The sequence below is a fragment of the Carex rostrata genome, chromosome 14 (genome assembly GCF_964058835.1).
Source record: "Carex rostrata chromosome 14, lpCarRost1.2, whole genome shotgun sequence".
NCBI classification, from domain to species: domain Eukaryota; kingdom Viridiplantae; phylum Streptophyta; class Magnoliopsida; order Poales; family Cyperaceae; genus Carex; species Carex rostrata.
In genome coordinates, this window is record NC_135931.1 from 10,727,313 (window position 1) to 10,739,743 (window position 12,431).

Genomic DNA, 12,431 nt, shown 5'->3' on the forward strand with positions numbered 1-12,431 from the left:
ACACTTGACTTTAGGCCTATTGTATCACAATTGTATCTCCAATTTTGTATTTTCACGTGAAAGGTCAAATTCTAGCAAAATTATGACATAAGCTTGTCAGAAAATGCAAACTGGATACCCAAGGCAAACATAGGAAAACTTAAGTTGGATCTCAACTCACCAGCAAAATTATTCTCAGCTAAGTCATGTGCCTAAGTTGAATGAAATAATAGTGTGCTTTTCGTTGGATACCCTCAAATCAGTATATGAGCTTCCTAGCTTAATAAAAGACCCTCAAATCAGTATAACAGCCAACTCCCCCATGAAACAATCAATAGCAACAATAACATTAACTGACTAGACTATTAAATTAGATTCATCTACAAAATCCTTTGCCGATAATCTATTATCAACCCGGTACCGTAAAACCTAGAGATCATTTGTCAAAAATTCAGTACCTTTTTGTAGTTTACGCATTTGTAGAATACCCTTTGTGGATTTGATGTGGTACTGCTCACAAATCTCTTCACATCAATCCCGCAATTCGGGCATTGCACGATTGGCAACAGATTGTCACTCGGTTGGGCGGCGGTGGACGAAATCGATTGCGTAGAGTTTCCAAAGGAGGACTGATTTGAGCGATGCATGCTGATTTATCAAGTCACTTTTGCAATGTGAGGCTCATAAATAAGTAGATAACAGTGAGGTTTTCAATTAAAAGATGCTAAATAAAAACTTATCCCCTAAATTGTGTTTTTAATTTCAAATTAGCATGGATAATTCCGGCTAGAAATCCCACATGGAAAAACCAATAGGCTAATTGACGAACCAAAAGTGCAAATATTTCAAACCAATCTGCCACAGATACGTTAGCTTCCTTCCAAAATCGCCTATGGTAGAGAGGGAGAGAGAGACTTACATGGTGCTCTTTGATTCCTTGCAAGGCGGAGGAGAGACGACCACTGGCACAGCCCAAGGTGAGGCTAACGCGAGACCGAGGGAGAGATCAACGGATAGCATGCGAGAGAGAGAGAGAGATAGAGGAGCGAAGGGTGGTCCGAGCTAGTGTTGATCCGAATCGCACTGATCGCCGGGTTTGGCTGATATCGCACGGAGGAGGAGATTAGAAGAAAAGATGGGTTTTTGAACTGGAGATCAAAACAAATTAATTGTATAAAGGGTATAAGTGGAAATACGAAAATATGTATATCAAAATAGTATAAGAATAAGGTATAAATGACATTTTCACAAATTAATGAAGTTTGAGATGACATTTTCTCAATTTCCAAGTTTGGAGTGACATTCTCCCAATTTCAAAGTTTTGGAGTGGCATTCTCACAATTTCCCCTTTTTTTTATTGTTAAACATCCAAAACAACTATTTCACCATAATGCAATAACAAATAATTGTAGAGAGCAGCTGCGGCTATTGTTGTGGTATTTTTTTATTTATTTTCCTCTGGAGATTGGAGATTAGTCTGCAGTTTGAACCCTCCAAAAAAAATTTGGTCTAGACACTCAAATTTGGTTCAGTTTGAAACTGCGGGGTAAAAATTGAACTTTCAAGAAAATAGAGCCATTTGATTTGTGTTTTTAGAGATGATAAAAAAATAAAATTTGGAACAAGAGGTGGTCTAAATTTTTTTTAGGCCAAATTAGTTTTTCTCATGGATGGTTCATTAAAGTGTGTTATAAGTGTTATTTTGACATTTATTTAAACGGGCTTGATGTTCAAAAACCTTATGTTCTATAAAAGTTACAGAAAACGAAGACTTCTTAATATTTATTCTTTACAATTATCATTTGTTGTTCTATTTGTACAAGACCAATTTAACACTTTAAGACGAGGTTTTGTGATAATGGTATGAAACCAGTACCATCCCGCATTAGTTTCTACATCAACTCTAGAATTATTACAAAAAATAAAATTAAGCAACATAAGTAATAAAATAAGTCCAACAAAACGTATAATAAAACTATGCATGAATTAAGGTCCTACTTGTACATTAATCAAGAAAAGCTGATCATTGAATCGAATCGTGAGCTACATATTCAGCAGGTTTTCGTCATCAGATTGACACTATGCCATACATTAATTGCCAGTCTTCTACATCTAACGCTTAACATTTTTTTTGCATTTTCTTCATTTAACGGACTATACTAAATAATAAATAATAAAAATAAGTTGCAGTGCTTTATTGCATTACAAAAAAATACAAAAAACCAATGTAGAAAATTAAAAATTTATCTCATTCACATGGTACATCAACTTTAATCCTATCATCATGTTTTTTTTTAAATTATATTCAATTTTTCAAGGACATGATATTCTCTATTAGCAACTATATATGTAGGTTAAGTCGTTTGGTTATTTTCTTTATTTTTTAAATAAAAACAGAGTACTAAATAATTATATTGTGCATTGATAAAGAGATTATAAAATTTTAAGTTCTTCTAGTTATTAATTGCTTTACTTTGAAAGAAATGTCTTAAACTTGCTCATTTAATTATTATTATTATTATTATTTTATAATTAAGTAATTAAATAAAAATTAGGCTGTTTTGTTAGGATTTCAGCCTTGTATTATATATTATATTATTCTCTTGGTATAAAAAAATAATATAATAACGAAACATGAGTATTGATTGGATTTGTGTTTTTATTTACTATTTTATTTTAAAGATAATTTTCACCGAGGCCTCACCATATATACTCTTTAAATATGTTACTATTATATAAGTGTCCAGATTACTGATAATTAGCAAATCTGATTTTTGTTATGTACTAATTTTTTTTTTCAAGTAGAACAAAAATAGTTTGGGTTTTCTCTTCTAAAAAAATTCTAAATCTAATAATTTGTATAGAGAAAAGTTATACTAACTCTAGTCTCCATAAAATGTATATTACAGTGCAAAATTGTAATGATGAATTACGAGGTTTTCTTCGCGCGTAATAAAATGTCTCAAATTAAAAGCTCTAGTCTAAATTAACTATATTTATAGATAATGTGTTTTTTTTTTAATAATGAATTGAAATCAGAAGTTTGCTTTATTAACAAGTATATATTGGAAAGTGTTTGCTAGAGATTTTAATCATAGTTTGAAAAGTGCTCTGCAGACGTTATCTATTAGAATATATTTACAAGTATATTTGACGACAATCATTAACAATAATTATTTTTTACAACTTTGTTATTCGTGTAAAATCAATAATTTAGTAGATCTATTTAATCTATAAGTATTTTCAGTGCCTGTCATTAATAGTAAAATTTTATCCGATTTAATATATTATTTGTGAAAATTCTTATTGAAATTAAAAAATTTGAAAAAATAATTGCAAGGAAATTTATAAAAATTGTAGAATTAGTATAATAAAAGTGAACTAAAATAAGTGGTTTGCTCTACACGCAAAGACCTGCTGCCGAATCAAATCAAATCAATATCATTTATAACAGATATTATTTTTTGAGATATCACCACAAAAATTAATATTTTTTAGATCTTTTGAGACCTTTTTCTTGAAATGGGAAGGTCTACACGCAAATGGCTTGCTCTACATGCAAAATTCTGTCCGGCACTATACCAGTCCCGCCTCAGACCAATAAGGGGCCCGGATTCTCTACAGCAATGTAATATTTGAGTTTTCATTCTCACCGTCGGATTTCCTTAATATTCGTGCCAAACACAGAGGGAACGGTCCAGATCCAAATAAAAGATTGGGTTATACTCCTGAATTTTCAAAGGGCCTCGGGTATAGATCAGCTCCCGACTTTCTTCATTAATGAGATATTTACAGCTTCAAAAATCTCACCGAAGGAGGGTAATCCTGAACTAGCTTAGAGCTCTCCCTGGCTAGTTGTGGGCCGAAGTTTTTTTTCTGAAACCACAAAGCTTGCGAGAGAGAGAGCGAGAGAGCAGGCGTGCGAGAGAGAGAGAGAGATAAGCGAGAGCGATCGCGGGAGAGAGCAGGCGTGTGAGAGAGACAAGCGCGAGAGAGCGATCGCGGGAGAGAGCAGGCGTGTGAGAGAGAGACAAGTGAGAGAGAGCGATCGCGGGAGAGGAGGCGAAGGAGAGGGAGCATGAGGAGGAGAGAACGCATCTGATGTCGGGGAGGAGAGAACGCCAGAAGCGGCCGTCAGGAGGAGGAGCCGGCCTTTCAAACCCTCTCACACGACAGAATCGGTCGAAGTTCGAAAATCTCGAGTTTGAGGGGTGAGATAGCATCTCTTTCTCCCCTTGATTCTTTATTTTCGATTTAGGCTTCAATTTCGTAATTTAGTAATCGTTATCTCAGGGTTTAGGGTTTAAGACGCAGAAATAAGGATTTCTGGGGAGAGAAGCTTCAGATCTCTAGTATCTGGTGCTGTTAGAGGATGGTGGAGCTGCTGAGGTAACAGGTTCACCCACTGAGAAAGCAATCCTTTCATGGGGCATCAAGGTATCTGGTTTTTCATCCTCTATCAAGATTTTTCCCCTCTTTTTGGTTTTTCTTGCATTTGACCAACTTCAGTTTTCTTTTTGGTTCCATTTTAGTTGGGAATGAAATTCAGTGAAGCCAGAAATAGATCTTCGGTTATTCATGTTTTTCCATTAAGCTTGGTGGTGTTGCTGTACAATTGGTAGGTGACTATATGAATAATTATCTTCCATGTAATATTAAATTTTGACTAGTTTCATGTGCTTATTATTTTATTTATTTATTAAGTGCAGCCTTATTTTGACTAGTTTCACTTGCAAGGTCTTGCTGTTTTCTGATTTTTACCTTTAGTTGGTAAATTTACATGAAGTAAAATCCTAATTAATTATATGTGCCAAAATGAGCTGAAGCTATGAGATGTAAATGGCATCTGATAATAGTCCATGTGTTGTATTCTTAACTCCCTCCCTCTTCCTGTATTTGTATGAACTTAATTGATTCCTTGATATTAGATGACAGTTGTGGAGGCCTATGTTAGAGGAACCAGGTTGGATGATGTCAGCAATTGTATCAAGCCTTCTGATGGAGGGCATCTCACAAAACACTACTGGCAATGTGTTTGAGCCTGAGGTGAGTGATCTCTTTACTGTACAACACTACTGGCAGTGTGTTTTTTTTTTTTTCAATATACCCTGTTATTGTTGTTCTGGTATAAAACATATATAGTTTTTTGTCGATTTGTTTTTTTTTATTACTTATTTTTGGAATTGTGACATGCTTATTCTTTCTCAATTGTGCAGTCAGCTGAGAGAACGTTGGATGCACCAGATATAGTAGATGACTACTACCTTAATCTGCTCGACTGGAGTACCTGGCGATGGATCGACCACATTCTCAGGTTTTGCGGTACACTCTCTTCCTCTCTGTTGAAATTCTTGATTCATGGATCTTTTTTGTGTTCAATTCTGTTTCTCTGAGATCGAATTTGTAATGATCAGCTGACATGATGGTACAGTTCAGTAGGTGAACCTGTTGCATCTCTCTTGATGGTACAGTTTATCCGATAAACCCAGTTCAATTTGTTTCACCTACTGAACTGAACCTGTTGCCTCTCATCTTGGTTCCTAAAAACCTATTGAATTGGCTCACCAAACTACATTCTCAGTTTTTTATTTTTAAATTAAATGAAAAATAGGGAGACAGGTTCATCCTAAATCTTGCTCATTGTCAACAACATTTCAACTTCAAATTTGGAGGCTAAGGCAAAGGACTTTAATGAAATCTTGCATGAACAGTACTTCCCTTGGTTTGCACAATATATATGCAAACCATCATTACTATCTACTCTTCCTTGGGAGAAGGTGCTCTCTGTCACTCGTTAAATGAGGTTCTTGTTCTAAAACTTTTGGCTCTATTTATTTGGCATTTTTAGTTTCAATTTTGCTTATCCTCGCAGCTATTGTGATGACTTTAAATCCTTTTTGAAACAAACATGCACTAACATAGATGCATTGCCTGTCTGATTAAAATATCTTTTCAAGAAAAGACCCCAGAATTCTTAATACACTAGGTGAAAGAGGATAAACAACAAATATATATTCCCGCTTAATACATTAGGTGAAAGAGGATAAACAACAAATATAGATTCCCGCAAACACAGTTTGTGTTCATATTATAATTATTATATCCTTATTTCTGTATTTCAGACTGAGGCCACAACTGTGGTATGTGGGCCAAAGGAATTGAAAAAGCTGATAAACATAAGTGGCCAGCTTGACACGGTAAAACGCGTGATTTACATCAGTGAATCAGGTGTCTCAGCTGAGGTTTCATTGGCCAAGAACAACTCCTCGTGACAACTCTCTTCCTTCGAGGAGGTTCAGAAGTTAGGTCAAGAGAACCCTGTTGAACCTGTCATGCCCCTTGCTTCAGATGTTGTTGTAGAATAAGCTAAATAAACTTCTTTCTTCATTCATTAGGTGCACTTGATTGACAGACAAGCAAGTGCTAGCTCCAGCCTTGATTCAGCCAGGCAAAATCCAACTGCCACCTTTGTCAATGCATTTGTGAATGCTGGATTTGGCCAGGTCATATTTAATAAAAATATTTTCAAGTAAGGTATTGCTTTTAACTATAAATTGTTTTTGTTTAAATATTCCTTTTTTGGCACTCTTTGTACAGGATAGGTTGATGACTGCCCCAGCTAAGACTTCCAGTGGTGGGTCCACCGGAAGTTGGTTGTTCAAAAACAAGGAGCATGGCAAAGCCAGTGCAGCCGCAAGCTTGGTATGAACTTTGTGTATTCTTCTAGGCATGATCAAAACCTTCATTGATATCCAGTATGTCATTACTAGTATATTTAGCAAGCTTGGTATGAACTTTGTGTATTCTTCTAGGCATGATCAAAACCTTCATTGATATCCAGTATGTCATTACTAGTATATTTATTGAATCTGCATACTCTTTGTTCATTTTTGGGGATGATCCATTTGTGGGATGTGGACTCGGGTCTTTCACAAATTGACAAGTTCCTACACAGCAATGATAATCATGTGGTGGCTGGAGCTCTCTTGGGTGTTAGAATAGTTTACTGTGGCATCAAGAATGATTGTGATCCTGTACTCTCTCTCTCTCTCTCTCTCTCTCTCTCTCTCTCTATCTATTTGAGAATGATTTGATAAAAATATCGTCGCTTCTCAAATTGTCCCGGCATTGGCACTGCATATTGGTTTTCTTGATAGAGAGGATACCACCATCAGAATTGTTGGGGCAATCCTAGGTCTTGGCATTACATATGCTGGTACTCACAAGGATGAGGTTAGTACTGAAGATATTTCTTATATTGAATTACACGGCAGTGACTACTATCCACCTTACATTTTAAGTTTTATATACAGCTTAAAGTTTGCCTGTCAAATATTTTGGGGGACCCAAAAACAACCCTTGAAGTGCTAGTTTTTGCAGCTGTGGGATTCTACCTCCAATAAGATGGTTAGTATGATTAATTTTATTACACTTAAACCATTATTTTATGTCAATAATACCAAAACAATTTCTAGCATCTTTTGCTCCTTTCAATGTGCTTCATACTAATTATTCGAACACATTCTCATCTGCAGGTCAGGACTTCAAGAGGGATCCATCAGTCCCGGGTCGGGTGCCTTGATGGGAAAATAAATATTCTCACAACTGGTGGCATGGATGGTGCAATTTTGAACAATGACGTCAGCACTCGGGTTACACCGTCTGCTCTTTCCGTGCCCATTGCAAGTGGTATAAATGATAATCTTCTCCACATATGGCACCTCACTACATCCAACCCTAGTGACCAGTTTAGCAATCATACTGCTGAGTTGAAGGTGTTTGCTTGGTGTCCCTTCCAGAGCAACCTACTAGCATGAGGAAGAGGTAGTAAGTGAACTATTCTTCTAATTAATCTTGTGTTATGATAATCTATTTTCTGTTTGAATTGCTGCTGGTTTGGGTCGTGATCTGGTTCCTGGGGTACACCTAAGCTATTTGTATTTTCAATTCTATAGGTGCAGTAAGTTGGCACATGCACTAGCTATCCTGGGTGACATGCTGATTTTCCTTGACTTGTGCTCCAGTAGACAACTAAGCAGGAACTGGATGTAATTGAAACTCAATTAGGTAACCTTGCCCCATTTTTTAAACCTTATTTTGGTCAAAACTGACCTTAACCTATTTCATTTAACTATTTTGGTCACATTTTTGAAACCTTAAACTACATTTAAATATGTTTCTACTTTGTTTCAATTGATTTTATTGGTAAGTACATTTAATCCCCAATTTTAATAATAAAGCGTTTAACCATATTATCATGAATTCTACTTTATTTCGGCAACTGGAACCTATGCATCCAAGGGGCATCATCAACATGGCAATTCATTTTACAGACCTGATGATATACATTGCAACAGTATGGCAAGGGCATTGTATGCTAACTATTGGTGCTGCAATTTTCGAAGGTTCTCTTCTCCCTCATTTTATTCTCCTTTTCCCTTATGTATCTTTTTCTTGATATTCTAATATCACCACTAATTGTGACTTCATCTCTTGCTTGATATAGTAATTTAGGAAGTGATTCTATGCTGGAAATTTTGACCAAACTCGGACCGGTACACATTTTAATTTTTTTTTTTTACAATTTTATGATGTATTGGAACAGTTGTGCAGTCTTTTTTGTTGGTACCTGAGGGGTACCATCTGTAACCATCGATTTGGTAGCCAATGTTTTCCTTGAAAACCAGGGACTAAAGTGTTTTGAGAAATTAGAGGGGCTTCTTGATTGAAAATCACACACACTTGAACTTATCATTCTGTGTGTATAATTTAAGCTAAATGAATTTAAGAGACACATCGAAGTCATGGCCGAATCTAGTCTTAGATGTGTTGCTTTTGCGTATTGACCACTCAATGCGGAAGCGGTACCAAAGGAGGAAAATAGGGACAATTGGGTATTGTCAGAGGAAGAACTCATTCTCCATGGAATAGTGGGTGGGAATCAAGGTATTCTTGCAACTTCTAATGCTCCTTTCATTGTAATTTTATATATATCCTTGACCTTTGATTAATTTCCATTTTCCTTTTTTATTTTTTTTTAAAGGATCCGTGCCGTCCAGGGGTCAAGGATGCTGTGGAACTTTGTAGCAGTGCTGGTGTCAAGCTATTATTAAATGCCTAAATTCACTCTAATGATAAATATGAAAGGGATGAGTATTTAAATTCTTTTTTTTTTTTTTTTCTCTGAAGCATTTAGGTACGTATGGTGACACGAGATATACAAACAGCTAAGGCACATCCCTCAGGTATATCATCTTGTTCCTTGTTCTTTAGTTGGGTTTAGTTTCTTGGATGTTTTTTTATTTTTCTTTTTTTTGCTAGGACTACGATTAGACTGATATCCTTTTAGGGCCCTTTGTTACATAAAAGCCGGGTCTGTAATTTTGTTACCTACTGGGTGTCTGATTCAACAAATAATAGTACAATGTTTAGCTCGGTTAGGAGTTGTTGAGATTGCGTGTTGTACCCCACAATTCAGGTCTGTGTATGTTGTATGTGAATTTTTTTTTTATATACCTTGTCCGTTCTTGTTCTGGTATATAGAAAATAGACTATTTTTTGTCAATTTGTTTCTTTTATTACTTAGTTTTGGAATTATCACATGCTTATTATAAATTTTTTTGAGATTTATTTGTTGTTGTGCCCCACAATTTATGTCCGTGTATGGTGTACATGAATTTTTTTTTTTTTTAATATACCTTGTTATAATTGTTTCTGGTATAAGGCAGATACAGTTTTTTGTCAATTTGTTTTTTTTTAATTACTTATTTTTGGAATTGTGACATGCTTATTCTTTCTCAATTGTGTGGTCAGCTGAGAGAACATTGGATGCACCCGATATAGTAGATAACTACTACCTTAATTTGCTCGACTAGAGAAGTGTTTACGTGCTTTTAATTGCACTTAACAACACTGGGGAATGCTGCAAATGTGTCTACCTCTGAATTGGTGACAATTGATGACGACACTGGCCTTGTTACTAGTGTCAGCTGGGCTCCAAATGGGCAACACATTGCTATTGGTCTCAACTAATCTGATGTACAGCTGTGGGATTCTACCTCTAATAAGATGGTTAGTATGATTAATTTCATTACACTTAAATCATTATTTTATGTCAATAATACGAAAAAAACATCTTTTGCTCCTTTCAATGTGCTTCATACTAATTATTCGAACACATTCTCATCTGCAGGTCAGGACTTCAAGAGGGATCCATCAGTCCCGGGTCGGGTGCCTTGCTGGGAAAATAAACATTCTCACAACTGGTGGCATGGATGGTGCAATTTTGAACAATGACGCCAGCACTCGGGTTATAGTTTTCCCCAAATTGTTCCCATCCCAGTGTAATTAATTCGGCAGGAAAAAAACACATCAGAGTACATTATTTATATCCATCCCATCTTGATTGATTACTCTCTCTCATCTCTTTATTGGTCATGAAATGAAATGGACCAAGTGCATTATCTTATATCATATAATACTAACAAATACGCTTCAACAGCAACTTAGCTACCAAGATCATATATAAAGGTATCTAGCATCTTAATTCTTTTTACCCTTTGTGGGACTAGTTATTTGTAGTCTGATCCGGAACTACAACTCTACAAATTTGTTTGAAAAACTTACGCATATATATTAATTTCTTTTATTGAAAGGGACTGACTAACTAACTTTAGTTCTGAAGTCAATGCACGGTTTTTTATTACTACATCAATTTTATAAATATTGTTTAATTTTTTATTTATTTAGATTACATCGAATTTAGTTCCTCTTGAGGACTGCGTAGTTTTATATATTAGTACATCAAAATTATAAACATCACTTTAATTATTTTCTTATTATAAAATATTACTTTTTACAAATTACATATAAATTTAAATACTTGAGATTCCACATTTTTTTTATTTTGGAACTCAATTTGATATCTCATGTCAGATTATATATATATATTCTTATTTTAAATAGGTGAGAAATTTAAATAAAAATACATAATTTGAAATAAATCAAGATTTCATACAACTAATTAATCCCACGATACAACCAAACACTCCTTTCAATATATTCCATAATCAATCCTATGCATATCCATGCTCATGGGTTCTCACCTTTTCAAAGTGGATTACCATCACCATTAAATCTCATCCCGTGTAATCCTGTAACAAACGAATATGTCCTTAAAAGTGATCTATGGAGAGAATAGGATCTTGTCACCGTTCAAACATATCCACCAGAATTTTTTAACTTGTTTGAGTTGCTAGGTCTATATTATTTTTTTAGGTGGTCAGATCTCACAACCTTCACCAGTGGTTACCGATAATTGAGATGTATTTTTGTTTATGTAGTTGAAGCTTTTCTTAAATTGGGCTGCTTTCTTAGAACGGCACATATGCAACACCATGGCTTCCTTGCGGTTTCTCTTCTAAGATAAGTTTCTTTTCCAATATATCCCTTCTATTTTTGTTACACGGCTTCTTTATTCTCCTTTTGGTTGTTTTGTATACATAACCGGTAGAAGTCAGCTAAAACAGACTTGGCCGTAACTTGTTTGAGTTAATAGGTCTATGTTATAGTTTTTTTTAGGTGGTCAGATCTCACAACTTTCACTCTTGATTAGTACCAATAATTGAGTTGTACTTTTGTTTATGTAGATGAAACTTCTCTTGAAGTGGGATGTTTTCTTGGAACGGCACGCATGCAACAACCATGGCTTCCTTGCCGTTTCGCTTGTAAGATAAGTTTCCTTACCAATCTATCCCTTCTTTTTTTGTTGCATGACTTATTTCTTCTACTTTTGGTTGTTTCGTGTACACAACCGGTAGAAGTCAGCCAAAGCTGACTTGACCGTTACTTGTTTGAGCTGATAGGTCTATGTTATAGTTTTTTTTAGGTGGTCAGATCTCACAACTTTCACTCTTGATTAGTACCAATAATTGAGTTGTACTTTTGTTTATGTAGATGAAACTTCTCTTGAAGTGGGATGTTTTCTTGGAACGGCACGCATGCAACAACCATGGCTTCCTTGCCGTTTCGCTTGTAAGATAAGTTTCCTTACCAATCTATCCCTTCTTTTTTTGTTGCATGACTTATTTCTTCTACTTTTGGTTGTTTCGTGTACACAACCGGTAGAAGTCAGCCAAAGCTGACTTGACCGTTACTTGTTTGAGCTGATAGGTCCAAGTTGTAGTTTTTTTTAGGTGGTGAGATCTCACAACTTTCACTCTTGGTTAGTACCGATAATTAAGCTCTTCTTTTGTTTTTGTAGATGGAGCTTTGCTTGGAGTGGGATGCTTTCTTGAAAAGGCATGCAAGCGGCAACCATGGCTTCCTTGCGGTTTCTCTTCTAAGATAAGTTTCTTTTCCAATATATCCCTTCTATTTTTGTTACACGGCTTATTTATTCTCCTTTTGGTTGTTTTGTATACATAACCGGTAGAAGTCAGCTAAAACAGACT

The 12,431-nt window shown here is 35.3% G+C and overlaps 3 long non-coding RNA genes across 6 annotated transcripts; all 3 read left to right on the forward strand.

Annotated features, from left to right (window-relative positions):
* The first annotated feature begins 4,347 nt into the window (after nucleotides 1-4,347).
* On the forward strand, nucleotides 4,348-5,655 carry LOC144565823 (uncharacterized). Of its 2 annotated transcripts, XR_013514979.1 has the most exons (5): nucleotides 4,348-4,416; nucleotides 4,512-4,597; nucleotides 4,908-5,025; nucleotides 5,196-5,301; nucleotides 5,591-5,655. It is a non-coding gene; the product is annotated as an uncharacterized LOC144565823 (long non-coding RNA). The 2 variants fall into 2 exon arrangements; XR_013514978.1 differs by lacking the exons at nucleotides 4,348-4,416; nucleotides 4,512-4,597 and having other exon boundaries at nucleotides 4,864-5,025.
* A 66-nt stretch (nucleotides 5,656-5,721) lies between these two features.
* On the forward strand, nucleotides 5,722-6,678 carry LOC144565726 (uncharacterized). The gene is made up of 4 exons (XR_013514946.1): nucleotides 5,722-5,782; nucleotides 6,102-6,285; nucleotides 6,375-6,482; nucleotides 6,577-6,678. It is a non-coding gene; the product is annotated as an uncharacterized LOC144565726 (long non-coding RNA).
* A 678-nt stretch (nucleotides 6,679-7,356) lies between these two features.
* LOC144565486 (uncharacterized) lies at nucleotides 7,357-10,280 on the forward strand. Of its 3 annotated transcripts, XR_013514901.1 has the most exons (9): nucleotides 7,357-7,386; nucleotides 7,515-7,803; nucleotides 7,935-8,046; nucleotides 8,313-8,384; nucleotides 8,486-8,534; nucleotides 8,754-8,957; nucleotides 9,169-9,224; nucleotides 9,793-10,050; nucleotides 10,172-10,280. It is a non-coding gene; the product is annotated as an uncharacterized LOC144565486 (long non-coding RNA). The 3 variants fall into 3 exon arrangements; XR_013514900.1 differs by having other exon boundaries at nucleotides 7,363-7,803; XR_013514902.1 differs by lacking the exon at nucleotides 8,486-8,534 and having other exon boundaries at nucleotides 7,363-7,803.
* The last annotated feature ends 2,151 nt before the right edge of the window (nucleotides 10,281-12,431 follow it).